General features: G+C 39.1%; 1 long non-coding RNA gene across 3 annotated transcripts; it reads right to left on the reverse strand.

Moving 5' to 3' along the window:
- Window positions 1-584: 584 nt before the first annotated feature.
- On the reverse strand, window positions 585-3,521 carry LOC126766687 (uncharacterized). Of its 3 annotated transcripts, none has more exons than XR_007668941.1 (5): window positions 2,880-3,521; window positions 1,748-1,891; window positions 1,526-1,690; window positions 894-1,466; window positions 585-826 (listed from the first exon to the last, which is right to left on the reverse strand). It is a non-coding gene; the product is annotated as an uncharacterized LOC126766687 (long non-coding RNA). The 3 variants fall into 3 exon arrangements; XR_007668942.1 differs by having other exon boundaries at window positions 894-1,080; window positions 1,327-1,466; window positions 1,748-3,521; XR_007668940.1 differs by having other exon boundaries at window positions 1,748-3,521.
- Window positions 3,522-14,343: the final 10,822 nt, after the last annotated feature.

Below are 14,343 nucleotides of genomic sequence, written 5' to 3' on the forward strand. Positions count from 1 at the left end.
AAGAAATTATTGAACAACGTCATCGAAGCCACAATTTTGAAAGGGAAGTACAAAGGCGAAGATGTTTTAATCCCACGCATCCCTATGATACCGAACGACATACCATTCAGCTTTAAACGTTTACAGTTCCTAGTGCGGCTTGCATTTGCAATGTCAATAAATAAATCGCAAGGGCAGTCACTAAGTGTATGTGACATCAACCTAGAAAATCCATGTTTTGCACATGGCCAATTATATGTCGCCTGTTCCCGTGTCGGAAAACCATCAACATTATTTATTTATGCGCTAGAACATAAAACTAAAAATATAGTTTATCAAAAAGCATTAGAATAGAGAGAAGCAGTGAAGGGTATAGAGGCTATTAGTTGCTTTCTAGAGCGCGCGTACGGTGTGTACAACCATCAACCATCTTCTCTGTACATTTACGCACCGAAACAGAAACCAAAAAATATTGTTTATCAAGCTTCGTTACATTGAAAAAATTTGGAAAAATCGAAAATAAATGCTTTTCAACTTATATTGTGTATTAAACTTTCTTTTCATTTCAAAACACATAATTTCAGGCAGGACAACGGCTGCCGGGTCAGCTAGTTTATTATATATGAACATTTTAATTAATATTTTAAACATTACTTTCAATTTTGAAAAGTTGATGGCATTCCTCCCAATTTTCATTATCTAGTAAGCGTAAACTAGCCGCTCGAGTAATTGCTTGAGCAATTGTGTGGGAGAACAATTTTGTGGCTAGTTTAACCTTATCCAAAAAATGATTCCTATGTAGTTTTATTAAGCAAAAACCACAATCCTGTCTCCGTTGTGTGAAAACCTGCAAAAGGAAAAAGCAACACAATTTAAAGTATATCATAATTTAAATAATTGTTTAGTGAATGTACCAAGGTTTTCCCACATTAATTTCAAGATCATTATATAAGCCTCTATTAAATCCACCAAAATTGCTTACACTGGCAACAATATTGTAACCGCACTATTTAACGTTTGACAAAGTGCTAAACAATACTTCCTTCGTCATTTTGCAGTCATATTCGAAGAATACAAGCTGTTTCCATCTACTTATCAAACCTAAAGGAACAAAGTATATTAGAAAAAATTTACTTCAAGTAAATTAGTGAGTTTAATTGCAAGCTGAACGTAGTTAACAGGAGGCAATGTCGAATCAGTTGATCTATCGTAGCAGTAAGTCTTTCTGACCTTCATTTCATCAAAACTGAGTACCTACACAAATTTTTGCGCTTGTGTTAGCTCAGTTGCTGCCTTCAACAGTCAATCAATAAATTTTTTTTTACCACCATTGCAGAGTGCGCACACCTGGTAGAGGAAAGTTGTTTCTCCTTAAGGGTTTGTACGCTTTCCGCTCGTTGAATATAGCGTGATCGACTTAGCTATGTCTTCTTCTTTCCAATTGCGTCGTTTGCTTCCATCTCTTAATTTTTCAATCTATGTACATACTATGTGTAATGAACTTTAGTATATTTTGCAACAAATTTTTGACAATTTGGGCACTTACCTGGCCGTTGGTGAAAACCAGCTGAGTTTTTGCTCCAAATTATTTCTATGGAATTATTGGGTGGACGAGACTCCATCCTTTTCTGCCGTTCTGCCTCTGCAGGAGAAGTGGTTAACGTGGAAAAAGCGCTAGGCAGCAACTTCGTTGGATTCCGCGAACTTAAACCTGCCAGAGTGTTTGGTTATAAAAGTAAAATTATTGTAATCAAAATGCTATAATTACCCATTTCAAACAGCAAATTTCTTTCGAAGGCTTCTGGCGCGAAGTGCACTTCACAAATACATGCATTTTTATACTCTCGCAACAAAGTTGCTAAGGAGAGTATTATAGTTTTGTTCACATAACGGTTGTTTGTAAGTCCTAAAACTAAAAGAGTCAGATATAGGGTTATATATACCAAACTGATCATGGTGACGAGTAGAGTTGAAATCCGGATGTCTGTCTGTCCGTCCGTCCGTCTGTCCGTCCGTGCAAGCTGTAACTTGAGTAAAAATTGAGATATCATGAAAAAACTTGGTACATGTATTTCTTGGCTCCATAAGAACGTTAAGTTCGAAGATGGGCAAAATCGGCCCACTGCCACGCCCACAAAATGGCGGAAACCGAAAACCTATAAAGTGTCATAACTAAGCCATAAATTAAGATATTAAAGTGAAATTTGGCACAAAGGATCGCATTAGGGAGGAGCATATTTGGACGTAATTTTTTTGGAAAAGTGGGCGTAGCCCCGCCCCCTACTAAGTTTTTTGTACGTATCGGAAACTACTATAGCTATGTCAACCAAACTCTACAGAGTCGTTTCCTTCAAGCATTTCCATATACAGTTCAAAAATGGAAGAAATCGGATAATAACCACCCCCACCTCCCATACAAAGGTTATGTTGAAAATCACTAAAAGTACGTTAACCGATTAACAAAAAACGTCAGAAACACTAAATTTTAGCGAAGAAATTGCAGAAGGAAGCTGCACCCAAACTTCTTTTAAAAATTGAAAATGGGTGTGGCCTCGCCCACTTATGGACCAAAAACCATATCTCAGGAACTACTAGACCGATTTCAATGAAATTTGGTATATAATATTTTCTTAACACCCTGATGACATGTACGAAATATGGGTGAAATCGGTTCACAACCACGCCTTATTCCAATATAACGCTATTTTGAATTCCATCTGATGCCTTTTCTGTATAATACGAGTATATACATTAGGAACCAATGATGATAGCGGAATAAAACTTTACACAAATACGGTATTTGAAAAATATGTAAATGACGGATAATGAAATCTCGATTAGCACTTTATCATGCGAGAGTATAAAATGTTCGGTGACACCCGAACTTAGCCCTTCCTTACTTGTTAACATTAATTTTGTCCGTACGACGACAAAAATGAATCCATTGTTTTAATACTGTTTTATCCTTAGTGGAATGGAAAAATCTCCAGTTCGTATCACTACTATCACCATTGTTATTATTGCATCCGAACACTGCATAACGCATTTTAAAAAATATAAAATTTCACAAAAGCTCGGGCGCATAGTAAGTCAACCGTGACGTATGCAAGAACAGCTGACTGAAAGAAAACATGTGCATTGCGTAATCTCTTTCTCTATCAGTCTTGCCCAGCTCTCAAGTAAATGCTGAAGAGAAAAAAATCATTATTTCTTCAAGTAATTTTGACAGCTGGTTACGCATTGTGAATGATCCACATTAGAAGAGCAAGAGAGAATAAACAAAGAAAATAAACTCTGTGTGTAATATGTATGTATGTATGTGTGTAGTAACATAAATATTTCATTGCGATTTAAGGAATATTGTTGATGATTGGTACGTTTACCAAGGAGATTTTCTTGATCATTTCTTAAGCGTTTTTTATATGAAATTTTTACATTCCTTGCGAGCTGGATACTAAGCTTTAGGTTTATTAAAGAAATGATACATAAGTAGTATAACATAATATAGTGCAGTAAGCGAAAATGGTGACACTATGAGAGAAATTTTTTCGGGCATACTAATTCAGCGAATAAAACAGTTAGTAGCAGGGACATTTGCATATACAGTGCAATCAATTACTTTACTGACAGTCATCGACTATCTATCGTGCCGTAACGGGGCATCTCGACAGGATAAAATTTATGTCTTGCTAACTGTATTGCCGTGACTATTGCCTGTGGAGACTCCACATTGCTTATAGCTTACAATATATCGCAAACTAACTCGTATGCCATATATCGTAAGCTATAAGCTGTCACTTCAGCAGTTTGACAGCGCAGTTTTCATTTCTATGAAAATTTCGAAGAGGCAACATATCCCATTTGCACATATGCCGACGGCATTTTCCTTTAGTGTTAAGACGGTTGTGTTATATTATAAAAATACAGTACATTTTCAAAATAACATTTTTGCAAAAAATTAATATTTAGTTTAATATTGTTAATTTACAGAAAAATTATGCAAATTGGTTTGGGAATAAACGAAATCTTAAATTTAATAAACTTATACTAGCAAAAATCAAAATATCATTGCTCATTTTAAATTTATTATTTTAATTGGTATATAAAATGTATGCCACAATTGTTACATAGTAGTCCAGAAATATGAATTCTTATTTTTCCCAGAAATACATTTGTAAAAAAAGGATCTCTTTCTTATTATCTTATTTTTCCCAGAAATATACATTTGTAAAAAAAAGGATCTTTATCCTTTGTTATTATTTCATTTTTCCCAGAAATACATTTGTAAACAAAAGGATCTTTATCCTTTTTTTATTTTCCACATAAAAGATTTAAACAGTTCAAGGGCTCAAAACATGCGCTACATCAGCTACCTACCCAAATTCTACATTCGCAAATGATAAAATAAATTTTTCAAGAGCTCAAAGCATGGGCTACATTAGCTCGAACCTACCTACCCTACGCTTTTGCGCAAATGATTATCTTATGATAACAAATGCCCACATACAGATTTGGCAATGGCAAAGCAATAGATTTGACAGTTAGCAAGACATAGATTTTATCCTGTCGATATGCCCCGTAAAGACGTCTTTTGTTTTCTTCGCTTAAAGCGCCCATACACGAGCACACAAGTGCGTTCGATCGGTATGTGTGCGCTTGCGGTTTATCGTGTATGGGCTTGTTCGCGTACCGATCCATGTTCGCAAAAATGTTTGATTTTTTACGATCGGTGCGCGAACATGTTTATCGTGTATGGTGTTGTCGGCGCACAAAATCTCATTTCTCTCGTGTCGCCGAACAGTGAAAATCGCGGACAATAGCAAGAGTTAAGGGGAGAGCCTGCTTTCGAGGCTTCAAAAATCGATTTTTTTGAGGATTTTTTTGGGAGGGAAATAAATTATTGATTCAAGCGAAATTTCTAGGCTTTATAGTTATATATTTGAACATCTTTCACAAATTTTTTGGATACGAAATCTTTGATATTCTGCCTTTGAGAAGCAATTACCCGATGCATCTCGCATGTACATTTTTCAGACGGCGGCCAGGATGCAGGTCGCAATTTCTATCGGAAACAAAAAATTCAAAGAGATTCATATTTTTTATTAATTTATCTTCTATTTAAACTAAAAAAAATTCCAAAAGAAAAGTGTAAAATTTAAAATTTTATTAAAAATTTAATAAGTAGTGGCTTTTGATCAAAAGAATTTTACTTTATGCTGTTTAAAAATATGTTAAAACTTGACTTTTCTTAATATTTTCTTTAGTTTAAATATAAGATAATTTTATGTCAATGATAATAAACTAATTCCATACGACGTTTAGTTTTTTTTTCTATCCTGCCCGCCAATTAAGAATAATCGTAAAAATGAAAAACCGAGAAATCACGCTTCAAAGTTTTCGCTTTTTGCCTAAGCGCTCATATATATACATACATAGTGTAAGAAAAATAAAAGTTGGAATAACTTATTAACGAAATTCCATGAAATAGATAAAAATGTTACATTAGAAATAAATTCCAAGAAATGTTCCGCTTGCCTGTCGCACATGTTAACTCTGTGAAGAACGGACGCAAAATGGATTTGTGTGTCGTGTATGGGCAAACGAATTCATACCGATCGAACGCACTTGTGTGCTCGTGTATGGGCACTATTACTCAGTGTTTTCTTAATTTCATCAACTACGTAATTCGTTTTTGCACCGCTCGCGAGTGCTCTCTTTCTTTCATTATTCGTGTTTACATTGCTCACTAGCATTCCAACCTCAAAAACATAAGCATTTACACGTGTACGATGGCTCCGAGGCCATGAAATATCAGGGAGAATCGCTTCTCTATACTCGACACGGGACCTAAATGAAAAAAACGCAAACTTCCAATAACTGTTCAACTAGGAGATTTCCCATTTCTTCCCGAAAATAAAGCAGACGACCCAAAATTTATTGTGATTGAAGCTACTGATCCGTCCAGACCTATTGGATCCTACTCGTGTTTCGCAATACATCATGCCATCAAGCAAATTAGTAGTGAAGTACATAACATATCCACTCTTCGTAATGGAAAACTATTGCTCCTAGTAAAAAATAATAAAATAGCCGAAAAATTTCTAAGGGCGAAACAATTGGTAGGCTGTAGCGACGCTACATGCATCACTCAACCAAATGAAAGGTACCGTATACGCTCCTTTTCTCAACAATGTTGCAGAGGAGGAAATCATTCAAGAATTATCCTCCCAAGTAGTGGTCGAAGTTTATAAATTTAAAGTATATATCGATGGGAAATTATTACCATCGGGGGTGGTTTTGCTCAATTTACCCAGTAAAATCGATATCACCTGTTGCAAAGTATTAGTTCGCCAATATATACCCCTCCCAATACGATGCAAATCTTGTCAAATTCTTGGGCATACAAAGAATAAATGCCAACGCTCTCCTCTTTGTGAAAACTATTCACTTTCTCCTCATTCTCCTTCCGACTGTGGTCGCACTTTTTGCGCAATTTGTTTCCAAGCACACCCTTTCTCCTCCAGGGAATGTTCAAGATTTCTAAAAGCTAAAGAAATTATAAAAATTAAGACTATGAACAAGTGCTCAATGCGGGAAGCTACAAAAATATAAAAACAACAAGAGGTAACAAACTCTTCCAATAGCTCATATGTCAATATTGCATCCACTACAAACGCAAGCAAAACCAAGGGTCGAATCGTTACATCCGTGCACGGATCGGCAAACATACGAAAGGAAATTACGTGATACGTCAATCGTATGCAGTGGCATTATGGCATACGATAGCAAACGGATCGTAATGTATTTTCAATTCACAATAGTTTTTAAATTCCACATTGCTTTGGATCGTATTTTTAAGTCGCAATAGATGTGAAGGATGGAGCCATGTGTAGAAGTTCACGCAAGTGAGGAAAGTTCTCTGATTGCCATTCACTTGGGAATGGCCAGAAACGATACTTTTACACATGGCTCAAGCAGCTCACTACTTCCGGTCTTTGACCAAGTATCCTCTGGGTAGCCTAAGAACATCCGTTCGAAGGCGAGCTAAAGTGAGAAGGCGAAACATTCCCTACAAGGGTTGTGCGCTGGGTTTGGGACCCGCCGCGTAAAACAACACCCCAGTGAAGAGCTATAACCAGCCTCGGATGAGAGACCCCCCTTTTGATGACGACCATGGCAAACGAAATAAGGACTACGAATTGAGGGCATGCACCTGGAATGTCCGGTCCCTTAACTGGGAAGGTGCCGCTGCCCGGCTTCTCGCAAAAACAAAGGCTGACATCACCGCCGTCCAAGAAATGCGATGGACGAGACAAGGACAGAGACGAGTAGGTCCTTGTGACATTTACTACAGTGGCCATATAAAGGAGCGCAAGTTTGGTGTAGGATTCGTGGTTGGAGAGAGACTCCGTCGCCGAGTACTATCATTCACTGCGGTGAATGAACGTCTAGCCACAATCCGCATCAAAGCAAGGTTCTTCAACATATCGCTGATTTGCGCCCACACCCCGACGGAAGAGAAGGACGATGTGACCAAAGATGCCTTTTATGAGTGCTTGGAGCGCGCTTATGAAGGCGGCCCCCGCCACGATGTCAAAATCGTGCTTGGCGACTTTAACGCCAGGGTGGGCAAAGAAGGTGTCTTTGGCACTACGGTCGGTAAATTCGGCCTCCACGACGAAACATCCCCTAATGGGTTGAGGCTGATTGACTTCGCCGGGGCCCGAAATATGGTTATCTGTAGTGCTAGATTCCAGCATAAGAAGATTCATCAAGCTACCTGGCTGTCTCCAGATCGAAAAACTACCAACCAGATCGATCATGTTGTGATAGATGGAAGACACGTCTCCAGTGTTTTAGATGTGCGTGCGCTCCGAGGTCCTAACATCGACTCGGACCACTATCTTGTTGCAGCTAAGATTCGCACTGGCCTCTGTGCAGCAAAAAACGCACGCCAACAAACACAAGGAAGGTTCGACGTCGAGAAGCTGCAATCACAACAGACAGCCGAACGATTTTCTACTCGGCTTGCACTCCTGCTCTCTGAGAGCACTCGTCAACAACTCGGTATAAGGGAACTGTGGGACGGAATTTCAAACTCCTTACGTACAGCAGCAACCGAAACCATTGGTTTTCGGAAAGTGCAAAAGAACAGCTGGTACGACGAATAGCGCCGTGTCGCAGCGGAGAGAAAACAGGCTGCCTACCTCGCAACGTTACGATCGACCACTACACGTGCGGGATGGGATAGATACCGAGAGTTGAAGAGGGAAGCGAGACGCATTTGCAGACAGAAGAAGAAAGAGGCTGAAATGCGTGAGTACGAAGAGGTTGATAAGCTGGCCGACAGGGGTAATGATCGAAAATTCTACGAAAAAACGCGGCGGCTTACGGAAGGTTTCACGACCGGAGCGTACTCTTGTAGAACCCCCAAAGGTGATCTAGTCACTGATGCCCAGAGCATACTTAAATTATGGAGGGAACACTTCTCCAGCCTGCTGAATGGCAGTGAACGCACAACACCAGGAGAAGGAGAACCCGATTCCCCAATCGATGACGATGGAGCAGACGTTCCATTACCCGACCATGAAGAAGTTCGAATAGCAATTGCCCGCCTCAAGAACAACACGACCGACGGACTACCGGCCGAGCTATTCAAACACGGCGGCGAAGAACTAATAGGGAGCATGCATCAGCTTCTTTGTAAAATATGGTCGGACGAGAGCATGCCCAACGATTGGAATTTAAGTGTGCTATGCCCAATCCATAAAAAAGGAGACCCCACAATCTGCGCCAACTACCGTGGGATTAGCCTCCTCAACATCGCATATAAGGTTCTATCGAGCGTATTGTGTGAAAGATTAAAGCCCACCGTCAACAAACTGGTTGGACCTTACCAGTGTGGCTTCAGACCTGGAAAATCAACAACCGACCAGATATTCACCATGCGCCAAATCTTGGAAAAGACCCGTGAAAGGAGAATCGACACACACCACCTCTTCGTCGATTTCAAAGCTGCTTTCGACAGCACGAAAAGGAGCTGCCTTTATGCCGCGATGTCTGAATTTGGTATCCCCGCAAAACTTATACGGCTGTGTAAACTGACGTTGAACAACACGAAAAGCTCCGTCAGGATCGGGAAGGACCTCTCCGAGCCGTTCGATACCAAACGAGGTTTCAGACAAGGCGATTCCCTATCCTGCGACTTTTTCAACCTGCTTTTGGAGAAAATAGTTCGAGCCGCAGAACTAAATAGAGAAGGTACCATCTTCTATAAGATTGTACAGCTGCTGGCGTATGCCGATGATATTGGTATCATCGGCCTCAACACCCGCGCCGTTAGTTCCGCTTTCTCCAGGCTGGACAAGGAAGCACAGAAAATGGGTCTGGTAGTGAACGAGGGCAAGACGAAATATCTCCTGTCATCAAGCAAACAGTCGTCGCACTCGCGACTTGGCACTCACGTCACTGTTGACAGTCATAACTTTGAAGTCGTAGATAATTTCGTCTATATTGGAACCAGCGTAAACACCACCAACAATGTCAGCCTAGAAATCCAACGCAGGATAACTCTTGCCAACAGGTGCTACTTCGGACTGAGTAGGCAACTGAGAAGCAAAGTCCTTTCTCGACAAACAAAAACCAAACTCTATAAGTCACTCATAATTCCCGTCCTGCTGTATGGTGCAGAGTCTTGGACGATGTCAACAACGGATGAGTCGACGTTGCGAGTTTTCGAGAGAAAAGTTCTGCGAAAGATTTATGGTCCTTTGCGCGTTAGCCACGGCGAATAGCGCATTCGATGGAACGATGAGCTGTACGAGACATACGACGACATCGACATAGTTCAGCGAATTAAAAGGCAGCGGCTACGCTGGCTAGGTAATGTTGTCCGGATGGACGAAAACACTCCAGCTCTGAAAGTATTCGACGCAGTACCCGCTGGGGGAAGCAGAGGAAGAGGAAGACCTCCACTATGTTGGAAGGACCAAGTGGAGAAGGACCTGACTTCGCTTGGAATATCCAATTGGCGCCACGTAGCGAAAAGAAGAAACGACTGGCGCGCTGTTGTTAACTCGGCTATAATCCCTTAAGCGGTTTCTACGCCAATTAAGAAGAAGAAGAATAGATGTGGAACTGTCAAAACTTTTGCGAAATTTTTAATAAACTAAAAAAAGCTAATTAAAGCGTTTATGATCCACCGACAGTTCCGAGTTCGCGTTAATAATACTTTTTCCGAGGTATACCCTCTTAACAACGGTATACCCCAAGGCCCCCCTATCCGTAGTACTATCCATTGTTTGATAAACTCACCGATATCTGCCTAAATATAAAAAATATTAATAAAACTATGTATGCAGATAATGCTTTCATATACATTAATTTGGAAGATCCGCTGGCAACTAATGGTGTTTTCAATGAAGTACTTACGGAATTCAAAAAATGGGGTTCACTGTCCGGAGCATTTATCTCAACTTCTAAATGTAAATTATTACATATTTGTAAAAAAATGTTTATACCCGGATCTAATTTTCGACAATACTTTAATAAGTCGTGTAAATAACTTAAAAATATTAGGAATATATTTTGACAATAAGTTTACATTTAAGTATCACTGTATTAACCTTAGAAAATCGCTTTCCAGTAGACTAAACATAATTAATTATTTTTCTACCAAACGGTCATTTATACATACAAATACACTTATAAATATTACAAGAGCCATAATACTCTCTAAAATAGACTATAGCCTAACGAATTACGGTTGGTGCTCGAATACAAACATTAAGCAGTTGGAGGCTCCATATCACGCCGCGATTCGTCGTAGCTTAAACGCTTTTCCTACATCACCAACCAAATGTATCTTAGTAGAAAGTGGATTACCGTCAATAAAGGAAAGGGTTTACGAAAAAATGATACAACTCCTTCCAAAAATACTTAATTCTCCAAACACTGGCATTCAGAAATGTATAACGCTTGCAGCAAAACACAAAAGGAATTTTCATCACAAATCTACCCTCCGCCGCTGTCTTCAGTTTGCAATAACTTTAAACATTCATATCCCATCGAAATTTTATACAACCAACACTCAACCTGAATGGCTGATTAGTGATGTTTCAATAAATACATCTCTACATAATTTCAAAAAATCCACCACCAGTAACACATTTTTTCAACAAAACTTCTTAGAACTAACCAACATCCATAAGAATAAAAAGTTTAATGAAATTTTCACAGATGCGTCCAAATTAACTAATTCTGCCTATGCTGTTACCACAGCTAACGGGACAACTATTACTGGCGGAATCCTTCCATCATATTCGTTCGTATTTACCGCCGAGGCAACTGGAATATACTATATGGCATTAAAATATGCTATCATACAAAAAGGCAAATTCCTTATTTGCTCAGACAGCTTCTCCTGTTTGAACGCTATACGCAACATACGAAATAATTCCATAGTAATATCTAAAATTATATTTACATTAAACATAAAAGAAAAATAGCTTTTCTCTGGGTGCCAGGTCACGTTCGCATTCCTGGGTACGAATATGCTGACAAGGCAGCAAGATTCTTCGAATCTGCCCCCACTTTTCTTAACGAGGATCAAGACCAAAATGACCTCAGTAAAATGTTAAGCAGACAGATATATGAAAATAAAGTTGCAGACTGGAAGAAATTTAAACACAAATATGATGGGGGGGATGGGGTACAAACGCCACGGTGTAAAAAACATTTAATAACTGCTTCTTTATTGTTTCTTATGTTATTGATTTATTTTCACAGAGATTAACAACAGCTCTTATTGAAAAATTATAAATTATAGCTCTGGTCAACTTTACTCGAGAAGTTCCAGGTGGATGGATGGGCTCAGGAAGCTTCAATACAATATCTGCTCTCAGTACAAACGTTGCGTCTTTAACAATAGGTTGGAAAAACACCCACAATTGCGTTTTTTTCTTAAAAAATCGATTTCAAGAGAACTTCCGAACTTGCGTACTATGCGGCAAATGTAAAACTGATCTTGTGGACCTTCAAACCGCACAAGAGCCTAATTATTCAAATCCAAGCTCTCGGAGTCAAAGAACGATCCAATAGATTTATCGGTATCTGCAAAACTTGTAACTAAGGAATCATCATCTGATGATTCATCCGAGCATACTCGTTTTTTAAAAGTCAAGGACCTTTTGGTAGTGTTTCGTGGCAGCACCTTCCCTGATTTAATTTTCTCCTTTTCTTCCTTGGAAGGTGCAGATGTAAGAATTTTGGATGAACCTTTCCTTGACTTCGAAGAGTTAAAAGGTTTGATTATTCTCGGAATAGGGCGAACTTGCTCTGGACTTTTGCCAACAGATGGTATGGGTGAAGATTCGCCAGGAGTAGCAGGCTCAATTGAAACATTGTTTTGGTTTGTAACTAATTCTAATGCAAAGTCAATATCAGCAGTTTGATGTTCGACATCTACGCTAATGAAGTCTGCCTCAGGAATTGCTTGTCTGTTAAATGGACTTATTCCAGCTGTTTAAAAACCTTTGCATATGTTTTCAGAGACAAATGACTTTTGAAAAGGAATTTTCGAAAGTTAAGGTATATCGTAAATCGTAATAGCTCGTCCAGGATTGGATAGAAGGAAATCACTATATGACGTGGCCAAATGTTCTTTAAATGGTCCAAATACCGATATGTCCAAGGGCTGTAACTTGTGCGACGAATGTGGTGGGAAACTTATCATGTGGATGCCATTCTCCCTGCAAAACATTATAGCAGCCAAGCTGCAGTGCGAAACATGATTGTCTAAAAAAAGCAAAATCGGTCTTTCTAAGGAACATCGGGTGTTTTTTTGAACATGTTTCAGAACTTCACATAAGCCGTCCGTTGACATCCACCCACTTTTAGCAGCAATACCTACGCAGCCGTTGGGTCCACCATTAACAAAGTGATCTTTGTACTTAACTCGCGGAAAAACGTATACTGGTGGAAGTGCATTTCCAGTAGCATTTATTATGCCCACCATGGTAACTAAAGAACCTCTTTCCGCGGACGCCACCTGAGACACAGTACGCTTTCCTTTCGTCGAAGTCACCTAGCAAAAAACCATTAGGTTAGGTTAAAGATGTATGTACAAATGCAAAAAGGTAAAGAAAACGTGCTAAAATACCTTTGGAGAAGGCCTAACAGTTGTTATTCCTGTTTCATCAAGATTATAAATGTCGACAGGAGCAAACGAAAATTTACTATACAGAATGTGCACATTGTCAAAAAATGCCATTACAGCTGGTGCTTTTGGTAAAAGACATAGAACGCGCAAGGCTGGTGTTTTCAGGTTTTCTCAAACTTAAATCACTGTGTCGTTTCATGAAACCTTGCATCCAATCAACTCCTGCTATTTTATTATTTGTCCAGGATAAAGGGATTTTAGATTCATTCATTTCAGCATAATCAAAAACGAACTTCCGTGCAGCGCTGTACGTGAATCCATGTTGGAGGTTTGAACATACTTTGAAGTATTCTGCTATTTCATTTTCCATTTTTTTTTAAATATCTGCTTTGAGCTACATTTCGAAGAGAACAAAAATGTCTCATCGTCCGAGGATTGCCCGAAATCATCAAGTGCTTTAGCTCTTTCCTTATTTATCTTCGCTAGTCGGTCTCGTAACGTAGTGCGTTTCAAGCCATAGGTTCGCGCAGATTCACTATTATTGAATTTCTTTGAAAGAACATCCTTGATTGCAAGTTTAACTTTTTTCTCATCCAAATCACTTCGGTCTGTCTCTTTTTTTATAGTTTCGAACCATGGTGCTAATAACAACCTATGTGGAAAATGTAGATACAAGTACCAAAATGCGCTTATCAGTTTATAAAATATTTCCCACGTTTTAATATGTCTACTGATTTGCTCATTTTTCAGATGGGGTATGGTAAATTTATCCCATCATGGTACATATGCCTGTGGTGCATTTACCCCATGGGGCACATATGCCGGCGAAACAACCCCACCTGTAGTGTGGCGGATGTGCCCCAGGTGCAGGCATGCTTCAAAACTCACTTTGTTTTTACACTCTCCAGCACTTTATCAAAACCTTTTTTGTATTTTTACTAAAAGCAATATAGTCGGTATCACACTTATGAAAATCTTTTACTGAACACCTTAATTGACAAAGTTATTACAAAATAAACGCACTTTAAAAACTTTCCACTGCAACACAAAAAACGGAATAAACGCGACTGTTTGCGACTGTTTGCGATCACTTGCAAACTTCAACTTCCAAAGTAAGTTAAACAAGAGGTGGTCAGATGAAGCAAACATTATCGATAATTCAAGTTCGATTGCTATACTGAGTTTCGAGATAACCGTGGGTGGCG

The sequence above is a fragment of the Bactrocera neohumeralis genome, unplaced genomic scaffold, assembly GCF_024586455.1.
Source record: "Bactrocera neohumeralis isolate Rockhampton unplaced genomic scaffold, APGP_CSIRO_Bneo_wtdbg2-racon-allhic-juicebox.fasta_v2 ctg2119, whole genome shotgun sequence".
NCBI classification, from domain to species: Eukaryota; Metazoa; Arthropoda; class Insecta; order Diptera; family Tephritidae; genus Bactrocera; species Bactrocera neohumeralis.